The following is a 10,131-nucleotide window of genomic DNA, read 5'->3' on the forward strand; positions in this document are numbered from 1 at the left end:
ATTGTAGTATGTAAATGTAATAAGAATTTTAAAAATATAAGAATCACATAATTCATCTGCACGAACGAATTTGTAGCGTCTAGTTTCACAATAACTTAATACTTGCATATTCTTGCTTAATGTTCTTAATACGAAGCAATTATTGCTTACAATAATCGCTTTTTGAATATGTATATGCGAGAATTTACTGTCCATTGGTGATGTTATAATGGGAATACTTTTCAGCAATACTTGAGTCCTGGTATCTTGTAGTGGGACAGATGAATCTTCTTATACGAAATACTACTTGTAATCAGATTTCACAAGCTGAACATAAAGTTTACAAGATGTCAGTAGTTAACACTGCTTTTTTAAAGAGATCGCGAATACACATTTTTTGTAGTCATATAAATAATTTATCGCGGCCAAAAATCAATAGTCAAATTAGCACCTAATCATGGTATTGGGAAATGCTGATAACTTGTTTATACCGAAATCCGTGATCAGTTGGCGGGAAGGGCGCCTAATATACTACGTGACTACGGCTTCAATATAGCTTATTGGCGCCAAGTAGCAGAGCTGAATAAGTCGGAATTTGTTGTTTTTGAAGAAAACATTTATAGAGTTCTATATTAACTTTTTCAGGAAAATTATAATCTTGATCAAATATATTGGATATTTTTATGATCGTGATTTACGTGACTTCCTTTGAATTTGATGTCTTTCAGAACATTTCTGAGTCAGTTTATTAATATGCACCCCGTCACCCTTGTCTTGTCTACAGGAATTGACGTCTCATTAAATCTCTTTATCCTCTTCTCTTTTTATATAATATAATATATAATTATATCAGCCCTGTATTAGATACTGTCCCACTGTTGTGCACGGGCCTCCTCTACTACTGAGAGGGATTAGACCTTAGTCCACCACGCTGGCCCAGTGCGGATTGGTAGACTTCACACACCCTCGAAAATTCCTATAGAGAATTCCTCAGATATGCAGGTTTCCTCACGATGTTTTCCTTCACCGTTAAAGCAAAGCAAGGGATAATTGACAAAGAATACACACATATTTTTTTAGAAAAGTCAAAGGTGTGTGCCCTTGGGATTTGAACCTGCGGACATTCGTCTCGCAGTCCGTTCCACAACTAGCTAGGCTAGCGCCGCTTTTTTGTTCTCTTTTTACCTAGTTTAAATTGAATTCTATTAAAATAAGTTGTAGCTAAAATGTCTAAAAATAAAATTTTAAATAGTTATACAAAAAAAATGTTATTCCAATTAAGTATCACCAAAAAAGTTTTTAATATTGCCTATTTAAAATACCTTAATAAAACAATAATTCGACTTATACAGTTTAGTTTCCCGACCACCGCTAACAGATCGAGTTTTAAAAGATTCCATTAGACTTTAGCCTTTTTTATCGGCTGTCGTGTGCCCATTCTATTGTTAAAGGGAATTCGTTCGGAACCGACATGCTTTTCAGCGCTTTAAAACATCTTATTACGCGTTAAGAGTGTTGGATTTGTATGTAAAATACAGTTAAACTTATGGAAAAAAGAAATGAGCCGGATGCTATTTGGTGTAGAATGTAGATACTAAGAGTATCTAGAGAAAGATTTGGTAATTCAAGATGCATTAAATTATGCCTTCATAACTGTAGGATTAGGTAAAGACCCATTAACTACATATAGGCAGTAGTGAACATTTTTTAAAAATATGTTTAGTGAACCTAATTCCTTACTGAACGATTTTTAAAAATGTTATTTTTAAATTCCAAAATTAATATTTACTCGGAAATTAGCAAGAAATTCCGTAAAACTGTGTACGCGCTGCGGTTTAAATATAAATTACTTGCTAATTAATTTAGTAACATAATGAAACAAAGTTCACGTAACTTGATTTTGTTTATAATTAAATTTACTTAGATGCTGAAGCGACAGGTGTCAGAAACAATTGCTGTAAACGCCATAAGTTTAGCAGGAAATTAACATTTTTAAGAAAATGAATATGTATTGAATCAAACATTTCTTTCTCTCATGGCGTGTAAAATTATATTTATCAACATTCAGTATGGGATTCTCTGTCTAACTACCGTGCGTCATTCATGACTTTTTAGGTTATGTTGAGAGATAATTAAATAAAAATAAGTTTTTAAGTTTTTTTTTAAGTGTTACTACTACTATATATATTATTTTTTTTAATTGAGTGTTATATAAGTATATATATAATAATTGTTTTGTTGTTTTCATTGTGGTAAGTTTTGTTTGTGGCTCGTTCAGTGTTTTGTCGTGTGTTTGTTGACATCCGTTAATTGTTAATTGTGTTTAAAGGATGGAGTTTGATGTTAATGATCGTAGGCCGGAGCCCGATCCTCCACCAGATGCTGGTAAAAATTATTTTCAAGCTGCTCATAATGCGACGCTTAGTAACATTGGAAACCAGAAAGGTTTTACTCCCTCCCCGTCTCCATCTCCTTCTACGGCCTCATATGTAGCATCTTATGTTACCTCAGCCGCCCCTAGCCTTCCTCAAGTTAATTCAAATAAAATAAATATTTTAAAAATAATTAAAAAAGACAGTCCAATTTTAAAGAAAAAAAGGTCGTCTAATAATTCAGCATTACATTTACAAAAAGCTTTATCAAATTCAAATTTAAGTGAAGATACATTAATTATTAATAAAGATAAATCTCCGAATGCTTCATCTTCAGGTTCTTCCAATATGGATACTTCCCCTTCTCAGCCTCAAGGTCAAGTTCTTCCGCTCACAAGGTCAAGGTACTCCAGTAGTGATTGTGGTCCCTTTATTGTTTACGTGGAGTTAGCTGAATCTTCCCCTACAAACGGGGCCACATTACACCCTATCAAGTTTGGCGCTTTCCTTTATAAAAACAAATTAACTAGTGTTTTGCAGGATGGCATTAAAAAAATTGGGCGCAATAGACTTTCTGTAACGTTTAAAACGGCTAATGATGCGAACAAATTTATTGATAATCCAATTTTTTCTTTAAATAAATATAAAGTTTATATCCCCTCTCATAACATTTCCCGCATTGGTTTGATTAGAGGAATACCTATTGAGTGGACGCAAAATGAAATAATTGAATTAGTTCAACTCCCCCCTGAATCGGGTAATATAATCAAAACTCGTAGGCTTAGTAGGAAAATTTCTTCCCCTGAAGGTTCTAGTTGGGTTCCTACCCAAACTGTCGTCATTACTTTTGACGGCCAAGTGCTGCCTAAAGAAATATATTGCTGCTATACACTGTTACACGTTGAACAATATGTATATCCAACCATCCAATGTTATAATTGCTGTAGGTTTGGGCACACTCGTGCACAGTGCAGATCTAAACCCAGATGTTATAAATGCACAGAAAATCACACTGGAGATTCTTGCACTGTGGAGGATTCTGATGCTCTTTGCATTTTTTGTGCAGGGCATCATTTCGCAATTAATAAAACCTGCGTGGAGCATAATAGGCAAGCAAATATTAAAAAATTTATGTCTTCCCACAATGTTTCTTATCAAGAAGCAATGTCAAATTTTCCTTCGACACAAAAGTCTTATGCCAACGTATTATCATCCTCCCCTAATCCACCTCCGCATTTAACCCCTTCTTCATCTCACGTATATGACAGTCAATCCTCTGCCTCTAAGTCCTATCGTAAAACAGTCCTTCTTAAACCCCCTTCAAGACCTTCGCTTCCCAAATCCTTTGACGGAAAGGCGCATAGAGAATTGTTAAAATCTTTTGAATTTTCCTCTCCTAACGGTTGTGCACTGAGTAGCAACAAAGAAAAATGTGATTCCTCCATTGAACATGCATCGAAAGAAGATTTGTTACCTAATTCTATTCAAAATTTAATATCTTCTCTAATTAAAGTTATAACTGACTCTAATCTACCGAACCACGTTGCCTGTAATATTATTCAAACAATTACTCTTTCTATTTTTAATTACTTAAAACATGGACCTAGTTCTTCAGTGGAATTGTAGAAGTTTAATTAAAAATAAAACCGACCTCTCTTTTTATTTTAAATAAATATAAACCATTTATTTGTGCTATTTCCGAGACGTGGTTAAGACCACATTCTTCATATCGAATTCCCGGGTATGTATTGTTACGAGACGATAGAAGTGATGGGTGGGGCGGTGCAGCTCTCTTAATAAAAAATAATTTAACTTTTAATCAAAATGTAGTTGTAAATAATAGCAATCTCATTCAATCGGTGTGTCTTCGTTTTAATAATATTTCTTTTATTTCTGTATATATTTCGAGACGGGATAACTCGGTTATTCCCACGTTACGTAGATTGTTATCTTCTGTTTCCCCTCCTATATTATTAATGGGCGATTTCAATTGCCACAACCAGATCTGGGGTGCTCCAAATAATGACTCTTTCAGTAACAGACTTTTGGATCTCCTAGACGAATTTGACCTATGTGTGTTAAATGATGGGTCCCCTACTCGCCGCACTCCGCCCAATATTCAACCTAGTTATGTTGACATCTCTTTTTGCTCTCCCTCTTTAGCTTCCTTATTATCGTGGTCACGTCTTCCTTACTCTCATGGTTCCGACCATTTTCCTATCCTAATTTCATTTCCTTCTCAAAATATTAATGTTCCTATTCTTCCTCCTCTTCTACCTTACATCATAGATTCTTCCAAATGGGGTCTCTATGGCGCTTTACTTGAAGAAAAAACGAATTTGCTTCCTGAACCTAAGTTATCTAATATTAAAGAATGTTGTGAGGGATTTAAAGATTCTATACTTGCTTCTGCAGAGGCGATATTTAATAAAAAAAAATGTTGTCTTAGGCAAAATCCCTTCCCCCCCCCCTGGTGGGATTCAGAGTGTACTGATTCTATTAAAAGGAGATATGAAGCAGAAGCACTCTGTTCCACTGACATTAACCTTGACTCTTTCCTAAACTATCGTAATGCGAGTGCTGCTACGAAAAGACTTTTAAGTAAAAAAAAACGTCAAGGCTGGCGCACATTTTGTGCGTCTATAACGCCTGAAACTCCTTCGTCTCTCGTTTGGAAAAAAATGAAGTATTATAGATTGTCTCGTAATCACCGTTCCCTTTCTTCCTACTCAATAAGCTGGGTAGATGATTTTTTAGACAGGCTAGCTCCCCCTTCAGTTCCTAATTTCTATCAAATTCCCTATTTATATTCCCCCCGGGCTATTTCTTCTATTTTAGACTCCCCTTATACTTTTCAAGAATTAAAATTAGTACTCAGCCATATCAGGGACTCTTCCCCTGGTCCTGATGGTATCCCTTATTCCTTTCTTTCAAAATCCCGGAATAGTTCCCTTAGTTATTTTTTAAGCTTGATTAATTTAGTTGTTGATTCTGGAGTTATTCCGGAAAATTGGAAACATCAATTAATTGTTCCCGTTCCCAAACCAGGGAAAGACCCTTGTAATTCACTTTCATATCGGCCTATAGCGCTCTCATCTACCATGCCCAAAGTAGTAGAACACTTGATAAAAAACAGATTAGAATGGTTCCTGGAGCACCATTCTTTACTGGCAGATTCTCAATATGGATTCAGGAAAGGCCGGAGTATTTCCGATAGTCATGCCATTTTCACTACTGACATTCAGTTGGCATTTAGTCAAAACAAGTCAGTGGTAGCTGGCTTCCTCGATGTTTCAGCGGCATATGATAATGTTAATCTTTGGGTCCTTAGGAACAAATTAGTTCAGCTAAGGGTTCCTGAAAAGATAACAAATTTTCTTTTTAACCTCTCATCAGGTAGGACTATATCATTGAGACATCCAGGCATTCAAGCTGCCACTAGAACTGTATGGAAAGGATTACCTCAAGGTTCTGTAATCAGCCCTCTGCTGTATGATGTTTACACTACCGATATAGATCATCACATATCGGATGTGTGTAATATCTTACAGTATGCTGATGACCTCCTTATTTATTCTTCTAATAATTCTATAAGCGTAGCAAAGGATAATATTGAAAGTGGCATGACTGTACTATCCTCATGGCTGAATAATAATTATTTAGACCTATCAGCCTCCAAAAGTGTAGTCGTTGTCTTTTCTAGAAAACGTCAGATACCCCATATTGATGTTGAGTGCAATGGGACCCTAATTCCAGTAAAGAAAGAGGTAAAATTTTTGGGTAAAATATTTGACAGTAGAATGAACGGTGTAGCGCACATAGACCATATTGTTAATAAATGTGAGAGCAACATTAATATTTTGCGATGTTTAAGGGGTGTCTGGTGGGGAGCACATCCTTACTCCCTCAGATTATTATATAATGCTATTGTGAGGAGTCATTTAGATTTTGCCACCCTTTTGCTGCCTCCCTGCAATAAAAAAGCATTAAAAAAATTAGATTTGGTTCAATATAAAGCACTTAGGATTGTAGCTGGAGCTATGAAAAGCTCACCTACAAATGCCTTACAGGTGGAATGTTCTGACCCTCCTCTTTACCTCAGACGTCAATATCTGTCAGACAGATATATTTATAAAATATCTAATTACTCCTCTCATCCTCTTTTCTCTAAACTTAGATTATTAAATTCATTTATTATTTCTAACTCTTACTGGTATCATAAACCCTTACCCTGTCTTATTGAAAGTTACAGGAGGCTAGAAGGTATATCTTGTGCTATTAATAAATTTAAAATACATCCAGCATTTTCAGTTGAGTTTAGCTCTAAAATTTCAACCCCTTCTGTGGAGTTATCTCTTGGTATAGATAAACAGACTGCTAATCCAGATTCTAAATTAAAACTCATTATTCAGAAACGTTGGCCACAAGCTAAGATTTTTTTCACAGATGCCTCTAAATTAAGTAAAGAAAGCCCTGTTGGTGTTGCTTTTTTACACTGGAATGCCAATATATCCTTTTCATATAAATTTCCACACTATTGTTCGGTATTTTCTGGTGAATTTTTAGCTATTAGGGAATGTATTAAATACATCAGAGTTAACAATATTTCGCCTTCTATAATTTTTTCCGATTCTAAAAGTTGTGTCCAGTCTCTTCTTAGCAACCCTTTTGCTAAAAATTGTATTCACCCACTGTCTCTAGAAATTAAGCATTTGATTAAATTATGTAATGTAGAACACATTCAAGTGTCGGTGGCTTGGATTCCAGGCCATATAGGTATTAAAGGTAATGAAACAGTAGATCAATTAGCCAAAGATGCTATTGTTCATGGTAACGATGAGTACTTCTCAGTGTATTCTTTTGACCTTCCTACTTTGGCCAAACAAGACCTAGAGCTGGCATGGAACACCAGTTGGAGGAACTCTAGTACCCTTAAAGGAGGTAACCTGTACAAAATTCAACCTTACATAACTTCTAGGCCTTGGTTTTCCAAATTACGTTTCAGCAAACATATCTCTGCCACCATATCTCGGTTGAGAATTGGTCATTGCTCGTCTCCAGTGCACTTATATAAATTACACATAAGAGACTCGTCTATATGTGAGTGTGGCCTGGATGAGGGATCCGTTCCACATATACTTTTTAGCTGTCCCCGTTACTCATCTCCTTCTTTTTTATGACATGTTGGTCGATAATGGGGCTCCTCTCCCTGCTAATATATCATCCATCCTCAGCCTAAGTAACAAAATATATATAAAAACACTTGTTTCATTCCTAACGATTCATAATATACATTTATGATTGAAACTTACCCTCTGTGTCTGCATGCATCATTAATTAACACCTTTCGTAATAGTAACACATTGTCTTAAATTTACCCTAATTTTTTTTTATTTTTGACAATAATTTTAGACATGAATGCGTCACATGACAGTTGACACTGGCAGTAATACTCCTCAGTATAGAGGAATCTGTTGCCATAAAAAAAAAAAAAAAAAAAAAAAAAAAAAAAACATTCAGTATCAAACAAATAAACAAATATCTCGCATTTATCCCCAAAGGGGCATGCAGAAGCGTTACCAGGGCTCCCTCTTTTTGTCAAGTGTGTTACGTTTCATGATATGATAGGGGGCGAGCCTATCGCCATATCGGGCACAAATTCCAGACTCCGGGTTGATAGTGAGCAGAAAACCCCAAATATCACTTTGCCCGACCCAGGATTCGAACCCAGGACCTCAGAGCGCTGCCCTCCCCCGCATGCGGCGATCGAGGCAGTTAGGCAGTATCAGACTGGTCGATATAATAGGGTGCCGGACTCATTTTTGTTCTTTACTATTATGAAATATTTACGTTATATAGATTATAACACAAAGGGAATTATAAATATCCGGGAAAAAGTCAACAAGTTATAAGTCTTTGAATGTCGGTGGAAGGGGTAAGTAACAAGAAACAGAAAAGAGACGAAATAGCCACATTTGATGTCATCGGGAAATACGACACGTGCGAAAGAAAGAGATGAAGCGATATCCCCACAACGCGCCCACTTCTGCACATTACAATATTTGAAATATGCATTACTAGCCCATTGTTTAACCAATTTTTATACAGTTTTCGCAGGTGTGCTTCTTTTTCGTATCATTAACCATTACATATAGAATAATGAACAAAATCAAACATAGGCCGGTTCCCTATTGTGTTTAGGAAGAAGTAATTATATCTCGTCAGTTGACACTAGCTGGTCCTTACCAAACTTACCATCAGGGGCAGTTGGACCACTTTGCCACAAAAAAAAGTAACCAGTATTACAATGTGGATAAGTTAAAGAAGTACTAAAAGAAATTGGATACAATGTAATCATTCCAAATATAATATGATAGCATAGTGTCAGGCATAAAATAAATTAAAACAAATGACAGTCGTGATTACATTAAGACGTAACAATCATATTATACAATATGTGTGTCCAAATGACTGGTACTTAATTTATTTATTATGTTTTCCGTAAGAAACTTTGATATACTGTAATATTGTACTTTTTAGAAATGAAGGAGAATATCTTATGTTTATGCGAATATTAGACATCTAAAAACTCTTTTTCAAATTTTATCGGTTTTTTGTATTTTAATTTCATCCCGACATTTATTTTTCATTTATAATCACGGGGCGGATTGTAGTAACATAACACAAGTCGACAAAAAAACATTTTTTTTTGTGTTTCTGTTCTAATGCTTGAATTCTGATTCCAAACATCGATAAACACTCGGATATCCATTTTTAACTCTTAAAGCTAGCTTTTGTCTGATTTATGTTGATAAGTACGTTTTGAAGGTTTTAATTGATTCTTATGAGCAATAGGCGGTAGCATTTTGATCATTTTAATTGCAAATTGTGAATTATGTCTGAACGGCAGTAGTGGGTGTTTACTAGTCAATTATTATTTAAAAAAAAGTATATTTGAGTTGTAACAACCGACTTTTATGTCGTACTTGGTTAGAAAATGGCACCAAGAAAGTGTAAACAGAATGTCGATTAATTCTGTTTTATTTGCGGTGAATTTATTAAAGTAAGAAGCAAAAAATGTGCTTTGGCAACGATTTTGATGCATTGCGAAGCCTGAAGCTTATTATAACCCCAAAATACGGAATCAAGATAAGAAATGGGTGCCTCACTGTGCTTGTGTTAATTTCAAATTGGAAAATATAATGTGAAAGCGAAACCAACAGTAGAGCCTTAATATTTATTGATGCTACCGTTATATATAAAGTTAGGGCTAATAAAGCAATTTGTGAAAGCTCTAGATCATAATTCTGAAGCTATTGAAAATGTAAAGAGATTTTTTTCCAAATTATCTGAAGCTAAAGTTAAAACTGGTATTTTCGTTGGACCACAAATAAAACAAATAATGAGCAGCGATGATTTCACAAAATTCCTTATTGCTCATGATAAACAAACCGGGAAGAGTCTAGAAGCAGTAGTCAATGTTTTTTTTGGAAATCACAGAGTCGACAATTATGAAGAGTTCATTGAAACTATGCTTGAAAGTTTTAAATTGATGGGCTGCAGAATGTCCCATAAACTCCATATGCTACATGCTCTCCTGGACAAATTTTAAGATAATATGGGTGCCTATTCAGAGGAGCAGGGAGAACGTTTTTACCAAGATGTGATGGACTTTGAACGACATTACCAAGGGCAGTACAACGAGAGTATGATGGGAGATTACATCTGGGGATTAATACGCACACAAACATAAAAGATCCATTAAAAAAAAAACATTTTT

This window comes from Manduca sexta, chromosome 26 (assembly GCF_014839805.1).
Source record: "Manduca sexta isolate Smith_Timp_Sample1 chromosome 26, JHU_Msex_v1.0, whole genome shotgun sequence".
Lineage (NCBI taxonomy): Eukaryota > Metazoa > Arthropoda > Insecta > Lepidoptera > Sphingidae > Manduca > Manduca sexta.